Raw genomic sequence first — 18,629 nt, 5'->3', positions numbered from 1 at the left:
ATGTGTATTACTAAGTGAGAAGTCAACCTAAAAAGGCTACAATTTCAATTGTAAAACATTCTAGAAAATATAAGTATAATAATTGATAACTCATTCTGGCGAGTAAGCTTCAATATGAGTTTTAAAGAAGACAAAGCATATTCAAACCGTAGTACACTGGCTTAGTAATTGTGATAAAGGAATCATACCTCTGTAATGTAAGTAACGTATTAGTAAAGAAAACTGAGTGTAAAGAAAACATGTGTATACTGTGTATCCCTTTTGCAATATTTCTCTAAGTCTAATAAAATTATTCTAAACATAAAAATTATTTTAAAAGACTAAAATGGAGACATTTAGAAATATTTTAATTCCTAGGAAATTAGCAACAGTAAACCAAACATTACTTTTATGAAAAGCCCCTATAACTTTCAAAAACACAGAAGGGGGCTGGGGATTTAGCTCAGCGGCATAAGCGCCTGCCTTGCAAGCAGGCAGTCGTGAGTTCGATCCCTGGTACCGATAAAAAGGAAAAAGACAAAAAAAGAAAGAAAGAAAGAAAAGAAAACTGGCATTATTTAATATGTTTGAAAATACCTTTAAGGTCTGACTTGATTGCTGGACTCTTATATGTGCTTTTATACTCTGTCTGTTGTGATATTACTCATCAATCTCTGACAGAATGAGGCTAAAAAGGGCAAACGTCACTGTGAACCTCTGAGAATCACTTCCTTAGCAACCTCATCCTTCACTATAGTTCTGTGTCCACAGTTTGAAGTCCCTGACTGACATCTCTCCCGAGTTCTCTGATTATGTGTGTCACACTTTCCATCCCATACCTTTTCAAAACTGCCTGTTTGTATCAGTGTGACAGTCATATGAATAACATGCTTTGTATCAGTGTGCCTGTTTAAATTTATTTTATTTTATTTTTTGGAGGAGAGATAGAACAAAACAATAAGAAAATAACAACGATTAATACATTACATGTTGTTATCTTTAAAGTAGTTGCTCAGGCTACAAGAAATGGGCATAAATTTCTCCAATCAATAGTAGCACACTGCCTGTTTGTATCAGTGTGACAGTCATATGAATAACATGCTTTGTGGGATTAATGGCCACACCATAAAATCACTTAGTAATAGGACAATTGCCATTCTTATTTTTCCAAACTATGCCGAGAAGTGTCACAAATCCTGGGCAGTGACTGTGTGATAAGTAACTGTTGGATGATTAGAGACAGTTCTGAGTCAGAACTGTTCCTGACAAGATCTCTTTCTTGCCCCTTTGCACCAGTAGCAGCCTGAGTTTCTACCTGCAATGGCACTTGCTTTGCTTTAGCAAAGATCAGTTTCTCCTATTGTCACCACTAGGAAAACTCAATTCGACCATGAGATATTCATTTAGGACTATTTCCTGACTTCTTCAGAAATGAGGTACAGGGTCACTCAGTTTCAGTAGAAATTTCTACATCCATGGAATTCTGCTCTGAAACCATAGGAGTTGCTGTCCTGTCAGTGAAAGACCAATGTTATCAGTCAACCTTGGGCAAGCAGCTTTCAGAACTTCAGTCCCTTGAAGAATCCAGGTAACACTGTCATTTTCAGCATTATGTTTTATGGCTTTTTTTTGGCCTCTCATCTTTTGTTATGATCATGTCCTGTAAATTCAGCATCTCCCATCTGCTTTCCCATTTCTGAGACCTTTACTCTCACCCAGTCCTTAGATCATTAAACCTGTGCTGTCACAGTCCTCTGTCTTGGACCTGGTCAACCTGCAGTACAACTCTCTCCTCAAATGTCTACTTTTATCATTCTCATTAAAAACCTTCAGTGGGGGCTGGGGATTTAGCTCAGTGGCACAAGCATCTGCCTGATAAGTGTGAGCTTGTGAGTTTGATCACCACTACCGAAAACAAAAAACAAAAGAAAACTAACCCTTCAGCAGTTCCTAACGTAGCAAGTCCTCAGCCTGTTATCCAAGACCAGAGAGAATCTCTGAATTTTACATCATTGTACATCACTACTGCCTCTCTGTAAGTCAGAAAGAGATGCATTCTGTCTTCAACCCTTAGAATATTTCATTTTAGTTGATTTATTTCCCCCTTTTCATTTTTTTAAAATTATAAATTATATTCATGTAGAAAAAATCTTCAGACATATGCTTACAGGAAAAAATCAGAGCTCCTTTTTACACCACTTTACCCCCATGCCCATCCTTCATATCTCTTCTTAGAGTTAAGCACAATTAACTGTTTCCTCTTAGATATTATTATGCACTTTCTGGCACCAAGTGTATGTAATTCTTCTGATAGAACTGGGATTTCACTGTAATATGTGACTTGCATCTTCATCTCAACAACACACCTAGGTTATTGTTTTATAGCTGCCATATAATATTCTAAGATGTGCATATATTAAAATTTACTACCAATACCACAGTGGTACCTGGGTTCACTTATGCTTTTGTTTGCAAAAAATTTGGTTCACAAACAGAAGCATTTGGTAAAATTTTGTTTTTGTTTGGAAACTGTGTTGAATGACAAATAAGACTGTGCCCATCTTTCCCACACAAATACAAGCATGGTCATTTTTTCCAGAATCATAGAACAAATTACGTTCATGAACCAAGGCACCACTGTAACTATTCTACTGATGATTATTTGGGTTATGTCCAGATTCACGCATTACAATCAATATTACACATGTATCTTGGAGCAGTATTCCCCTGGAAATGAAACTGCTAGGTCCAGAACTTGCGTAGTCTAAATTTTAATACATATTACCGAAATGCTCTTTGAAAGGCTTGTACCAATTTACATTGTTGACAGGTACAAGGTCCTGAGTTTGATTTCCAGTGCCACAATAAATAAAAAAATAAATTTAATGGGCAGTGTGACAGTATTGAAAAGTAGGGTCTTTAGAAAGTGCTTAGTCATAAAGCTGGAGTCCTTTTGCCTTTGTCCCTTCTGTGATAGCCTCCTGTGATGTGAGGAGAGAGGATGCCACGTTCAAGGCAGTATCTTGGAAACAGAGACCTCATGGTAGACCGTGAGAGGTCCAAAAAACCTGTCAGTGACTTAAGCTTCAGCTTTCCAACCTGAAAAATTGTAAGAAATAAATTTCTGTTCTTTTTAAGTTACTCAGCCTGTAGTATGCTATGATAGCAACACAACCTAAGACAGGTGTTTCTTAGAAATCAGTTTCTTACACACAACACATATATTTGTTTCTGTTTTAATTTTTTTGCTACTCTTACAATCTCTTTTTAATATATTTAGACCATTGATATTAAATATGATTATTGATAAGATTAGATCCCTGTGCACTATATTCATTTCTGCTATTATTGTTCTTGTTCTTTGTTTCTATTCATGTCTTCTTTCCTCTACCTTTTGTAGTTTTAACTGAACATTTCATGTGATTCTATTTTTATGTGGTAGGATAACATTTATACCTTACTTTACTTTTTTATCATCTCAGTAGGCATTTACAATCTAAATCTACTTTCAAATTACATTATGTTGCGCTACCTTGTATAATAAAATAATCGTACCCCTTCCTCTACTCCCTTATATTGTAGCTGTCATTCATTCATTTGTACATAAGTATATGAATATACATAAGCATATATAGTCAAATGCATTTTGCTATTATTATCTCGAACAAACTTTTTTAGGTTAACCATAAGAAAGATAAAAGTTTTAATTTTATCTTCACAATTTCCTTCTCTGATGCTTTTCTTTTATATAGACTAAAGTTTCTGGCCTATGTAATCTTGCTTCTGGCAAGAATTCTTTATGTATTCTGGATATGTCTTTTATTAGATATGTGTGTAAACATATATTTTTCTAGTTAATGGCTTATTTATTTATTTATTGAGACAGTGTCTCACGATATAGTTTTGGCTGTCCTTGAACTCACTATGTAGCCCAGGCTGGTCTCAAACTCACCATGGTCTTCCTGCCTCAGCCCCCCAAGTGATGGGATTACAGATATGTGCTACCATGCCTGTCAATGGCTGTCTTTTTAAAAAATATTGTTATTTTATTGAAAAAATGTAAGACAGAATTTCCTAACAAAATAATAGGAGAATAATAATAGTTAATACATTACATATTGTCATCTTCAAAGTAGTTACTTAGAGTATATGGGCATAAAATATTCTCCAGTTGATATTAGCACAACCTTTCTTTTCAATGAAATAAAAGACACTAATGGTATAACTAACTTGTGTTTTTCTTCCTTTTCCCTTTTTAAATTTATTTTATTTTATTTTTTGGAGGAGAGATAGAACAAAACAATAAGAAAATAACAACGATTTTTTTTTTTTTTAATTTAAGAGGAAAAAGAGAAAAACACAAAACAAACCAAAGCGGCGTAAGGGTACACGCAATACAGAACTACAAAACAAAACAAAACAAAACAAAACAAAACAAAAAACCATAACAGTAAGAAATCACCTGCTAGTAGATTACACACTATTTTCTTGAATATAGTTCCTCAAATCACAGTATCAAAGAACACAAGGTGGACATTCAAACAGGGAGACTGCAAACAGCTGTGTTCAATGTTTCAAAAACATTGATAAAGTCAGCTATTTAACACCCCCAAACACACTTGCTGTTATATCCGTTAGAGCTCCTTTTCTTTTTTTTTTTTTCCCTCTCTTTTTTACAACAAAATTTACACATCTTGGATTTTATTACTCCTTAGTGCTTATTACTTTCTTTGGGGGGGGAATAACAACGATTAATACATTACATGTTGTTATCTTTAAAGTAGTTGCTCAGGCTACAAGAAATGGGCATAAGTTTCTCCAATCAATAATAGCACAAACCTTCCTTTTTCTTTTTCTTTTTTTTTTTTTATGGGTACCAGGTATCGAACTCGCGACTGCCTGCTTGCAAGGCAGGTGCTTATGCCGCTGAGCTAAATCCCAGCCCCTATTTTTTATTTTTATTTTTATTTTTTGGTACCAGGGATCAAATTCACAACCTATACTTGCCAGGTAGGCGTTTAAGCCACTGAGCTAATTCTCTGGCCTCAAACCTTCCTTTTTAATGACCTGAGAGACACTAATAGTATAACCGGCTTGCATTCTTCCCTTTTTCCCTACTGTCCTCCCCTTTCACTCGTCCTATTTTCTTTTTCCTTTTGAACAATTTCTTCCCATTTCACATTGTACATTTTAGAAATTATTTATTGTTTTCATTTCTCATACCAGGGAGATAATATGATGTTTACACATGTGAGAATGATTTACTTCATTTATGAGAATGGTCTTCAGTTGCATCCATTTATCTATAAAAGTCTCAAATTTATCCTTGTTTATGGCTGAGGAGTAATCCATTGTATAAAAATACCACATCTTTTTTTATCCATTCCTTTGTTGATGGGCATTAGGGTTGTTTCTAAGATTTAGCTATTACAAATTGTGCTGCTATAAACATGAGTGTGCATATATCACTGTGGTATGATGTTTTTAATTCTTCTGAGAAAACACCCAGAAGGGGAATAGCTGGAGGGTATAGAACCTCTAATCCTACTTTTTAAAGGAATTTCCACACTGATTTCCAGACTGACTGTACCAGTCTATATTCCCACTAGTAGTGGAGAAGAGTTCCTTTTTCCCCACAGCACCTCCAACATTTGGTATTGGTTGATTTCTTGATGATAGTCATTCTTTCTGGAGGGAGATGGAATCTCAGTGTTGTTTTAATTTGCATCTTTTGATCAGTAATGCTGAACATTTTTCATTTGTATTTTCCATTTGTATTTCTTTATCTGAGAAGTGTGTATTCATCTCATTTTATGATTGGGTCTTTGAATTTGAGGAGTCTGATTTTTTTCAACTCTTTATATGTTCTATATAGATAGAAGTCCTTTGTCTGGGGGACAATTGGCTAAAATTTTTTCCCATTCTGTGAGTTGTCTTTTCACTTGGTTGGTGATTTGTTTTGCTGTGTAAAGCTTTTTAATAATATGAGATCCCAGTTGTTGATTCTTTGAAGTATTTCTCATGCAGTCTGGGTTCTGTTCATGAACTCTCCACTTATACTGATGTCTTCAAGATCTTTACCTACTTTCTCTTACTACTGTAACATTTAGTGTTTCTGTTTTAATATTTAGATCTTTGGTCCATTTTGACTTTGTACATTGTGATAGACGTGGGTCTAGACCAAGTGGAATTCAACTCAGAAGTGCAGGAATAGTTCAACATATACAAATCAATAAATGTAATATACCATAGCAGTAGAGCCAAAGACAAAAATCACATGATTATTTCAATAGGTACAGAAAAAGCTTTTGGCAATGTGCAACACTCATTCATGATAAAAGCTCACAGGAAAATCAGAATAGATGGTCTTTATCTCAATCTGATAAAAGTCATCTATGACAAACCAATAGCCAACATCATACTAAATGGACAAAAACTGAAAGCTTTCACTCTAAAATCAGGAACAAGATAAGGAAGTCCATTATCACCACTGCTATTCAATATAGTTCTGGTAACACTGTCAGAACAATTAGACAAGAGATAGAAATAAAACAAATAATGATAGGAAAGTAAGAAGTTAAATTATCATTATTTACAGATGACAGACTTCAACAGACTTCTGGATTTAGTAACCAAATTCATTAGCATAACTGAATTCAAAGTTAGCACTCAAAAATCAATAGCATTCCTGTACACAAACAACAAACTCACTGAGAGAGAAATTAGGAAAACCACACTCTTCACAATAGCATCCGAAAAATGAAATACTTCAGAATCAATTTAACAAAGGAAGTAAAGGGTGTATATTCTGAAAAAGGAGATTGAAGAGGAAATCAGAAAATGAAAAGGTATCTTTTACTCATGGATAGGAAGGGCCAACATAGTGAAAATGGGCATACTTCCAAAATTGTTATACGGAATCAATGTGATCTCGATCAAAATACCATTAGCACATCCTACAGAACTAGAGACAACATTTCTAAAATTCATCTGGAACCAAAAGAGGCCTAGATATCAAAGGCAATCTTGGGCAACAAAGGCAAGGCAGTAGGCACTACAATCTCTGACTTGAAATTATACTACAAAGTTACTATGATAAAATCAGAAGGGTGCTGGCCAAAAAACAGACGTGAGAGATGGTGGAACAGATAAGATACAGACACAGCTACAAACACATTTGGCCACCTTATCTTTGGCAAAGAGGCCAAACATGTCCACTGGAAGAAAGATAGCTTTTTAAATAAATGCTCCTTTCCCCTTTTGAAGAGCAGAGTTTTTCAACTTTGATCAGATCCAATTTATCAACTCAATTCTTTATGGATAATGTTTAGCTATGTTAAGAAATCTGCCTAATGCAAGGAAAGAGTTTTTCCAGTGTTATCTCGTAGAAGTTTTTATAGTTTTATGTTTTTCTTTTTTTAATACCTAAAAATCCAACTTTATTGGACATAGGAATAGATGGATTTTCAAATTAATTACTTTTACTCTGTGGTTATTAGTTTTGAAGCTGTCTGATCCATGGTAGAACTTACTAACTGGTACTATAACTTCAATTCTAGATTCACAAACAACTATATTTAAATCTAGATAAAACATTTGTGATTGGATTAGTTCATGGTAATCCCTGCTTTTTGCACTGCTCTAACTGGCAATAGGGGATCATCCATTCAACAGCAAATCTGAGGCACAAATTTGAATTTTATACAAAAATTTAGTTTTATTCTTACATTAGTTGGAGCTGACATCTGTAACTTACAGGCAAGCAAACACTTGTTTTCTTTTTCTTTTCTTTTTTTTTGTCTTTTTCCTTCTTATCGGTACCGGGGATCGAACTCACGCCTGCCTGCTTTCAAGGCAGGCGCTTATGCCGCTGAGCTAAACCCCCAGCCCCCAAACACTTGTTTTCTACCTCATAGCTGAACAAAAGTATACATAATGTATTCTTTTCATAAGGCAAGACTTACTTTTTAATATTGTGATGAGAATGCCATGTAACGCTTTCATGAACAAAATGACCAGGTTTCCAATAGTCCTTTGAGGAAGTACTTAATATGCACATCATATTTAAATAAATCCTCCAGTATAAAAAATGGAGAATTCATTGCCTTTACTTTGAAGGCTTTGTGGTTATCTGTCAAATTTCTGTGTGCAAACTCACCAACATACCCTTATTGGAAATATCAGTATTTCCCTATCATAGTTCTTGAAAGGGCTTGAAAGTCTCAAAATTCTGTGTCTCTCATTTGGCTTGCTTTTCTCTTGATTCCACCCAGGCTTTATTTATTAATGGCTTGTTTCATATCTTCATCTCCATCTTCATAAGTTTTGTTTAGAACATTCATTAATCCCTCACTAGGATCTGTCTCAGAATTGTAGGATGGCTTTTCCTTTTCTTTACACTCTTTCTCAACCTGAGTTAAGCACCCCCAAGTGTTTTCCATTTTCTTTCTACACAAAATAAGAACTATATCAGTCTTGATTTTTTTTTAACCTCTTTCCACTGAGAGGGGTTTTAAGAGATTTGTCACAATCATAGAGTAACTCTTCATATTTAGATTCTTTACCAAAAGATCAAGTGACATCTCTGTGCATTGCACCTGCACATTCTTGGCAGGAACATAATGAATTCCAGTTAAGGTAGTGTCGTTTTTCATGAACTTATCTGACTGATCCCATCCACAATTAACTGATTTCCACTGTGTATCCTGTTGTGATAGGAGCAACCACAGCAGCTAGTTTTTCACTGTCAAGAAGTTCTGGTTTCTTTTGTGCTTTTTATTGCATCTTAGTCTTTATTTCTGTTTCAATCTTGGATTTTTCAGCTGTCAGAGCATCACATACTCTCTTCCTAGCAGGCTTTTCCAGTAATGCCTTTACCTCTTCTAGATCATTCTGCATCTCCTCCAGAGCCAAAGCCATGGCCAAGTGGGGTCAAATGAAGGCACAGGCTGCAGGGATGCATGCAAGGACAGGAACCGCCGGACTCAGGTGCTCCCTGTGAGACTGGGCCTCACCAACGTGAGCAGCTGTGCATTTCTCCCCCCTCCTGCCTTTCTTCCTTCCTTTATGTTTTTCTGTTCTATTTGGGATCAAACTCAGGGTCTTACTATGCCAGGCACTTGCTTTGCCACTGATTTGTCATATCCCAATTCCTAAGGTTTACATTTATATCTACAACACATCATCCGTTAATCTTCATGTGTAGTATGAAGAATGCACCAAAATTTACATTTCTTGCAATTGCTGAGAAAAGACTAGCACCATTTATTGAAAAGACTGCTTTCTCCCTTGCATTATTTTATATCTTTGTCAAAAATCAACTGATCACATATTTGAAGGTCTGTTTTCAGACTCTCTTTTGTTTCAACGATGTGTTTATCTTTCATTCTATTCCCTTCCCTTTCTTTTCCTTTTTTTCCTCCTCCTTTCCTTTTTTGCTCTTTTCCCCCTCACTCCCTCTCTCCCTCTCATCCTCCTCCCTCTCCCTGCCTTCCTCTCTCAAACCCATCATGAGAGTAATCTCCAGCCATTTTTTGTTTTTGTTTTGAGACAGGCTCTTGCTAAAGTGGTCAGGCTGGTCAAAACTCTTGATATCAGGTAGTAACAATTTCCAATTGTTTTTATTATTTAAATTAGGTTTGGTTATGTTTGGTCCTTTGTATTTCTATGCAAATTTTAGAATTAACGTAACAGTTTTTAAAAATACAAGTATGCTGCTATTTTCATTGAGATTGCATTGGATCAATATGGATCTATTTGAAGAAATATTTTAAAGCAATATTTTCTTGGACACAGTATCTCTTTTTAAAAATTTTAAAGATTTTTTTACTTTTATTTTAAAGAGGATAAAACCGAGGAAAATAAAACAGAATAAAACCAATCAAAATAAATCAGTGTAAGAGACATAGGACTTCAATACGGAATCAACAATAGTTACCATAATGCCCCTTGCTGTCCTCAAAATAGCTGCAGATATCCTCAGACATAGTGGAAATCAAACAGAACAAAACAGAATAGATACAATAAAAACAAAACAATGATTGCAATAAAGAACTTCGAAACAAGACAATAGTAAATCCAAAATGGCTGCCATAATATATCTTGCTACCTTTGAAATAGCTGTCCTGCCATCAAATATAACAGAATTAAACAAAACAAAACAAACCCCAACCCAACAAAACATTGAAGATGATACAGGACTTCAAAACAAGATAATAGGGAATTAACAATGGCCACCCTTGGGTGCCACACTGTATATCCGCACCCTCTGAATTGATCAGACACTGGCTGTACACCTGCAAGGTCAGTAAAACACTAAAACATCCCAAGCAACAAACTGCATTTCACTTCAATAGGTATCATCACAGCCTGTACTTCTCTGGATCAGCTGGTCACTTATGGGAGGGGAGGGGATTAGCTCTTCTTGCAGAAAGGGGCTGGGATTTGACTATTCCCCTTCTACCCATGGATGGTGTGGAACAGCACATGACACTGTTTCACAGGGATGGCTTGCCTCTTGGTGAGGTCTTGTCCTCTGCCCTCACAAGCCTGTGAATGGCCAGATATAGTATCTCTTAATCTGTTTAGATCTTCCATTTGTCCCAGCAGTGTTTTATAGCTCCATTGTACAAATCTTGCACATCTTTTTTCTTCCTAAATTTCATATTTGATGATATAATAAGTAATATTACTTATTCATTTCTGTATCTGTTCTTATAAAGAAATAAAAGTGGTCTGGGGATGTACCTCAGTGGTAGAGTGTTTTCCTGGCCAAGTACAAAGCTCAAGCTTCAATCTGAACACTGCAAAATAAAAACATAAACCCTTGTTTTTTATATATTGATTTTCCATTTTGAAATCTTGCTGAATTCACTTATTAGTTTTAGTAGCCTTTTAAAAATATATAATCCATCAATTTTTCAACTGAAATAACTACAATGCCTACTAATAGAAACAGTTTTACTTCTTTTTTTTTCCAATATGGGTGCCTGTTATTTGTTTTTCTTGCTTTATCCCACTGGTTAGTACTTCCATCATGATGTTTGATTAAAAAGGGTAAAAGTAGATATTCTTAAATTATTCACTGATTAATTTGTTCTTTGTAATTTTTAGTCCCAATTTCATTAATTTTGCTGTAATCTGGGCTCATTCTGTTTTTCTGATGTGGGCCTTCAGAGCTATAAATTTCCTCCTTGGGAGTGCTTCCATTGGGTCCCGTAGGTTCTGGTATGTTGTACAGGCATTATTATTTGATTCTAGGAATGCTGTAATTTTTCCCTTGATTTTTTTCTGTGGCTCATTGGTGTGTTATAGAGGGTATTGTTCAATTTATGTGTGTTTGTGTAATTTTTTTGGATTGTTCTTGTTTTTGTTTTTCAAAACAGGGTCTCCCTACGCAGTCTAGGTTGGCCTCAGATTCACCGAGATCTTTTTGCTTCAGCCTCCTAAGCTGGAATTACTACTTGGCTAATTTCAGTTTTTTGAGGAAGCTACATATTGATTTCCATACTGGTTGTACCAATTTATACTCCCACCAACAGTGAAGAAGGGCTCCTCTTTCTCCCCAGCTTTGCCAGCATCTGTTATTGCTTGATTTCTTGACAAAAACCATTATTTCTCGAGAGAGATGTTGTTTTAATTTGCATTTCTCAAATGGTCAGTAACAATGAACATTTTTTTCATAGATTTATTTGCTGCTTGTATTTCTTCATCTGAGAAGTGTCTGTTCATTTCAGATGTCCATTTTTGGATTGGATCTTTTAAATTTGGGGGGTTAATTTTTGAATTCTGTCTGTATTCTAGATATTAGTTGTATGTCTGAGGAATAGCTGGTAAATTTTTTTTTTCATTTTGTGGGTTTTCTCTTTCCTCTGTTGGTGGTTTCCTTTGTTGTGCAGAAGCTTCTTAACATGATGTGATCCTAGTTGTTGATTCTTTGTCATATTTCCTGTGCAATGTGGGTTTTTTTTCACAAACTCTTTGCCTACATCTGTATCTTCAAGAGTTTTACATATTCTACCTTCAGGCATGTTAAATGTTTCTGTTTTAATATTTAAATTTTTGATTCGTTTCAATTTTAGTTTAATGGTGAGAGATATGGGTTTAAAAGAGTCTAGGTTTAATCTCTGGCCTTTGGAAAGACAGCGTTCCCAGCATCATATTTATTCAAGCTATCTCTCTACCAGTGAAGGCGTTTGAACCTTTTGTGAAAGAAAACATAGCTAAATGTGTTTGGAGTTGTTTTGGCCTCTTGTAATCTGTTACACAGATCCTTAGGTCTTTTTTTTTTTTTTTAAACAGCACCATAATGTTTTTTTATCACCGCAGCTTTGTACCATAATTTTAGTGAGGAACTGTGATACCCTCCTTCCTTGCCTTTGTTGCTCTGAGTTACTTTTGCTCTTCCAGATCTCTTCTGATTCCAAATGAATTTTAGGAATGTTTGTTCTAATTCTGTAAGATATGCTACTGGCATTTTGATTGGTATTGAATTAGATCTGTACTACAGTTTTGGAGTTATGGCTATTTTCACTGTGTTGGTTCTACCTGTCCAAGAACAGGGAGTATTTTTCAATTTTCTTTTTTTTGAGACAGGGTCTTGCTTTGTAATTCAGGCTGTTTTAAACTCACTGTGTAGCCCTGGCTGGCCTTGAACTCATGGCAATCCTCCTATCTCAATCTCCTAAGTGCTGGGATTACAAGTTTATGCCACCACACTTGGCAATCTTTCCATTTTCTGATATCCTCTTCAGTCTCCTTTTTCAGAATACTATAGCTGTCATTGTAAAGTATTTCATTTTCTTTGTTACATTTATTCTTAAGTATTTCATTTTCTTGAAGCTATCTGAAAAGTGCTTTTTCTCAATGAATTTCTTATTTGTGTGCTGGAATGTTATTGATATTCAAGTGTTGATTTTGAATCCTGCCCTGCTAATGAATTTTGTTACTAAATCCAGAAGTCTTCGGTGGAATTTTGGGGGTCTTCTATGTAGACTATCATGTCATTCATAAGTGATGATAATTTAACTTTCTTTTTAGATCCTTATTCTTTTTATTTCTATCTCTTGTCTAATTTCTCTGGCTAATGTTTCCAGAAGTATATTCTACTGAAATGATGATGGTCATTTTTGTCTTGTTCTTGATTTGATTTGATTTTCTTGTCTTTTTGAGAAAAGATCTCACTTTATAGTTCTAGATGGCCTTGAGCTCACTTTGTAATAGCCCAGGCTGGTCTCAAAGTCACAGTGATCCTCCTGTCTCAACTTCCTGAGTGCTGGGGTTACAGCCACCATGCCCAGCTTTGCTCCTGATTTTAGAGTAAAGGCTTTCAGGTTTTGACCATCTAGAAAGATATTGGCTATTGGTTTGTAATAGTTCGCTTTATCACATAGAGATAAAGACCATTTATTCCAATTTTCTGTTCTGTTCTGTTTCTGTTCATCTATTCCAATTCACAATCATGAATGGTGTTGGATTTTCTTGAATGTCTCTTCTGTGTCTATTGAGATGATTTCATAGCTTTTGTCCTTGATTCTGTTAAGGTGATACACTACATTTATTGCTTTGTGTATGTTGAACCAACCCTGCTTCCCTGTGATGAATCCTACTTGGTCATGGTATATAATCTTCTTAATGATTTGCTGTATTCTGTTTGCCAGTGTTTTACTGAGGATTTTTGCATGTATGTTCATTAAGGAGATTTACCTGTAGTTCTGTTTGGTGTTGGATTCTTCTCTCGTTTTGGTGTTGGGGTAATGCTTATTTGCAGGAATAAGTTTGAAGGTATTGATTCCCTTTCATTAGTTTGAAGAGTAGTGGCATTAGATGTTCTCTAAAGTTCTTGTAGAATTTAGCTTTTTTTTTTTTTTGTCTTTTTCCTTTTTATTGGTACTGGGAATTGAACTCATGACTGCCTGCTTGCAAGGCAGGCGCTTATGCCGCTGAGCTAAATCCCCAGCCCTGAAGTATCTTATTTCTACATTTTGAAAACAACTTTATAGGGCACATTAATCTGGGTTGAAGGTTGTTTTCTTTTAGAGTTTGAAATATTTCTTTCCCAGCACTCCTTGATCTAAGGACTCATCTTGAGAAGTCTTCTATGTTTGGGTTTTCTTTTATAGGTTATTTGTTTCTTTTTTCTAATGGCTTTTAATATTCTATTCTTGTGTTGAATTTCTGGGATCTTGATTATTATATCCCTTGGTGTAGTTTTTTTCTGACCATGACTAATTGGAGTTTTATATGCCTTACTTATCTGTATGTCAAGTTCTTTTTCTATGCCTGGGAAGTTTTCCACTATTACTTCTGTGATGTCAAGTTGGTTTTTTTTTTTCATGCTTGACAAGTTTTGTACTATTACTTCTGTGAACAGGTTTTTTAGATTCTTTGTACTATCTTCTGATCTTTCATTTATTCTGGTTAATCTTATGTTACTCTTCTTTGTATCATCTAGCAGCTGTTGAACTGATTTTTCATGGTCCTTTGATATTTTAAGAAGTTCATTTGATAACCACTAACCACAAAGCTGTTTTCTAGATTTTTATGTTCACTTTGGTGGGTCCTGCAATATTTCAATGAATTTTTAATCTATTGGACATCTGTTTGAATCTCTATTATGTAATCTAGTTCTTTCCTTTGTTGGGCATTCATGATTTCCATCACTTTTCTAAGCTCCTCTATTTTTTAAAAAAATCTGTATCTACTCTAGATTCACTAAACATGACCTCCATTATGATAATCATTTTTTCAGTTATCTGTGTAATTATTTCTGATTTTTTTCTAGAGACCTATTCATCTGGCCTGTTATTTCTTCTGCTACCATTTCAAACAGTTCAACTGTGTGGCTTTTGATTTCTTCCACCTCAGTGTACCCTATATTTGCCTTGGGTAAGCTGGAGGTCTGGGGTTACATCTTCCTTCCATGTTTACTCATCTTATGTTTTTAAAATTTGTTTTTTGTGTTAATGCTTATCAAGGAAGGTAACTTTATTACTAGTGTTGTATTCAGGGATTGCAAGGAAAAGACAATTAATACAGTACACAAAATTTGTAGTATTATTTTATAATTATCACCCAAAGAGTTAAACATGAAAAGTGCAGGAAATCTGTCCACAAACTAAAGACCCTATAGAATCCAGCTTAGGGCATGGACCTTATGGCAACATCCTGCATGAGTCCAGTTGAAGACCTAGAGCCCATGACAAATGCTGTCCATGAATCTGATTGTGGCCCTAGAACCCACAACAATATCTCATGCAAGTCTGTCTCACTCATATACATTGAGAAGGGCCAAAGATCAGTGGTGGAAGCTAAAAAGTCTGTGAGAGTGGGATGAAGGATCTGTGTGAGTAGGTTGAGGATTCTGTACTAGAGTCAGGAAGCAACACTGAAAGCAAGGACCAGAACTCCCCCAAAGTGAACCACAGCAATTCTCAGTGACAAGGTCCCAGGTTCTTCTATTGGTGAGAACAGCCAAGTTCATTTCAGGAAAGAAACTCAACAGTCTCCTCCAGGAGAACCAGTGGCAATAGGAGACCCAACAACAGCATGGAAACCAGTAACACTGCTTCTTCTTCTCCGGTTCTTCATTTTATGTTGACAATGATCCTCAGGTGGGCATCCACACTCAGCACTGGTTCAGCTGGTATTACAAGCTGACTGCCAGTTACCAATCCACCACAACTAGTATTGAGACTTCTTTAGGAAATGAGTACTTTGCAGAGATGTCTTCTAGGTATAGCTGGATTTTGAGACTGTCCCAAGACCCTGCCTCTTTGATTTATCAGGCATGGGAAGTTGTCCGTTTAGCCTATCAGCCAGTTCTCTGGAACTGGGCTGTGGTATTATTTATGACCCCCAGATAATCTTAGTATTGGCATACAAAGAAGAACAACTGATCACAACAACTCTGTATCTGTGGCTAAAATAGTATAATCAGTAATAACAATAATCTCAAACACAGACTGCAAAGTTACAAACTACAATAACTACTAATTGGTTGACTTTAACTATAGGTACAAGATTTTATAGTTATATAACAAAAATCTAAAATCAGAAAAATTTATGCAGTAAACATCCCCTTAATAGGATGATTTTACCCTCAGGGGATAAGGGAAAAAATATAGTGAATAAAAATAAGAAAAAGAAACTAGAAGCAAGTCTGAAGGACAAAGATTACTCCAACCTCAGGAAACTGGTGAAGAAGACAGGAAGGAAATAAAGAAGAAGAAGAAAAAAAAAACAAGAATAAAGCAAAACAAAAAAATGAAAAAAGTTCACATCTATGAAAAAACAAAAACCAAGCAAAGAAAAATAAATACAAAAACCCTACAATAAATTAAAAGAAAGAAAGAAAGAAAGAAAAAAGATTTTTGTCTCTGTGATTTCAAGCTAGTGCTTCTCTTTTGGTGTCTATTATTTTGTGATAATGTCTAATTCAAGGTGTGTCTCTGCTGTCACTGGTAGATAAAGGAGGCAGACAGAACCCAGATCCATATAGCATGATCCCAGCAAGCCTACAGTTGGATTAGTGGAGGGTGCTGTATAATCCCAGCAAGCCTGCAATAGAATCAAGTTAGGGTGCTAACTCCACAGATTTTCAGGCTGATCCTAGCTTCTGGTTTAGGGTTGGGGCCTAAGTCGTCCAGCCTACAGCACTCTGGGTGTCTTTTGCTGGTCTGACTTAAGTTCCTAAGCCAGGATGATTTCTGTGGTTATTTACCCAGTCAGTGTGGGCTTTCAACATTAGCTATCTTGAAATGAAGCCAACCCATGGTTACTTTGAGTTCGAGGTTCAGTTGTCCTCTCCAGGGGACATGACAGTTGCTTGGACTGGAGGTTGCTCTCCAGCTGTTGTAGTGCACAGCATCCACTGCTCCATCGCACTGGTGCGTTTCTCCCTGGAAATCTCTGGAGTCACCTGCCTTCACTTTGTCTCAGCAGATTTCATCTTACCCTCTCATGCTGAGAGGTGGGAGCTGGGAGAAAGTGCCAAATGCTCCCTGTCTTTTTCTGCATTGTGGTCTGTCTCTTTACTTTCTCTGTGGGTTCCATTTTTTTGCTTCAGATCCTTCCCATGTTCCAGGGATCTACCTCCTTCCTTCTTTCCTCAAATTGCTATTTTCCAGTGTCTGGATTCTGAATCTTGTAGAAGTTGATTTTTGCTATTTACCACTCTACCATCCACCTGGAAGTCTGTCTTGCTTTTAAAATATCTTTGAGTAATTGGTCTTTGAAAACATTTGTTTTAAAGGCAGGATCTCACTATGTAGTTCAGGGTGGCCTCAGACTCACAGTAATCCTCTGGCTCAACCTACTGAGTACTGGGATTGCAGGTATGCCCCACCATGCCTGTCTACAGTCCTCTTTTCTAATTCTGATATTCTGTCCTCACATTTTTGCTTCTACTTCTCATACTTTCAGTATGACTTTCAATCTCCTCAATTTCTGTTTGAAACATTTTGTTGCTAATGTGGTCATTTATGTTTTGTTGCTTGTTTTGAGTTTTAGTTCCACTATATTTTTACTAATGTCTTCTGTGAGTTACCTGATCCTTTTTAAAATTTTTATTTTATTTTAAAGAAGATAAAACCAAGGAAAATAAAACAGAACAAAACCAATCAAAACAAACCAGTATAAGTAATACAGAACTTCAAATAATACAGAATCAACATGCTTTCTTGTTGTCTTCAAAATAGCTGCAGATACTGTCAGACATAGTAAGAGTCAAAAAGAACAAAAAAGAATAGAATCAATAAAAAGAAACTAATGCATGCAACAAAGTAGTTCAAAACAAGACAATAGTGAATCCAAAATGGCTACCAAAATATATCTTGCTGTCTTTGAAACAGCTGTTCATGCCTTCGGATATAACAAAATTAAACAAAACAAAACACAATCCAACAAAACATTGAAAATCATACAGGACTTCAGCACAAGACAATAGGGAATCAACAATGGCTACCACTGTCAGAAGGAGATCCCTGCTAGCTGTCACACCGCATACTGCTATTCTCTGAACAGATGATCAGACCACTGGCCCTAGATGTACAAGGTCAATGAAACACAAAACACTACAAGCATAAAACTGCATTTCACTTCACTAGCTGTCATTGCAGCCTGCGTTTCTCTGTATCAGCCAGTTGCTTGGGGTGGTGGTGGTGGCTCTTCTTGTTTGCCAGCCCATGTGCCAGAAGGGGCTGGGGTCTGGCTATGCCCCACGGGTGGCAGACCCGTGCATGGCGCTGGTTCACAGGGAGGGCTTGCCTCTTGGTGAGGCCTTGTGTCCCGTCTCCCCCTCACCCCCCAGTCTAAATGGTGCTGACTCACAGGGAAAGGCTTGGGTCTGACAGTCCCCCTGCTGGCAGCGACCTGCGCAAGGTGCTGGTTTGCAGGGAAGGCTTGCTTCCTGTTAAATCTTTGTTTGTCTTCCCACAGTCTGTGAATGGCCTGATCCTTTTGCTTAAGGCCTCCATGACTAGTTTCATCTTCGTGAGCCTGATGACAACATAACTCATCTTTTTATTTTAGTCTCCTATGTTATTCTTTGAATAATTCAACTGTGTGGCTTTTGCTTTCCTTACTACTTGATGCTCCATGGATCAGCTCTGGGGGAGTGGGGAGTTTTGGAAGGCAATTTGTTAACATGTCTT

At 36.3% G+C, this 18,629-nt stretch overlaps 1 protein-coding gene and 1 pseudogene across 1 annotated transcript in view; one reads left to right on the top strand and one right to left on the bottom strand.

Moving 5' to 3' along the window:
• St7l (suppression of tumorigenicity 7 like) overlaps positions 1 to 18,629 on the top strand; it is a 152,131-nt gene that overhangs the window by 116,043 nt on the left and 17,459 nt on the right. The gene's annotated exons all lie outside the window — the stretch shown is intronic.
• The window catches only part of LOC134477579 (calcyclin-binding protein-like), a 30,270-nt pseudogene continuing 13,654 nt past the window's right edge, over positions 2,014 to 18,629 (bottom strand).

Source organism: Cavia porcellus, unplaced genomic scaffold (assembly GCF_034190915.1).
Source record: "Cavia porcellus strain 051 isolate PalLab524CR breed Dunkin Hartley unplaced genomic scaffold, mCavPor4.1 scaffold_1, whole genome shotgun sequence".
NCBI classification, from domain to species: Eukaryota; Metazoa; Chordata; class Mammalia; order Rodentia; family Caviidae; genus Cavia; species Cavia porcellus.
This window is presented reverse-complemented; position numbering and strand designations above follow the sequence as displayed.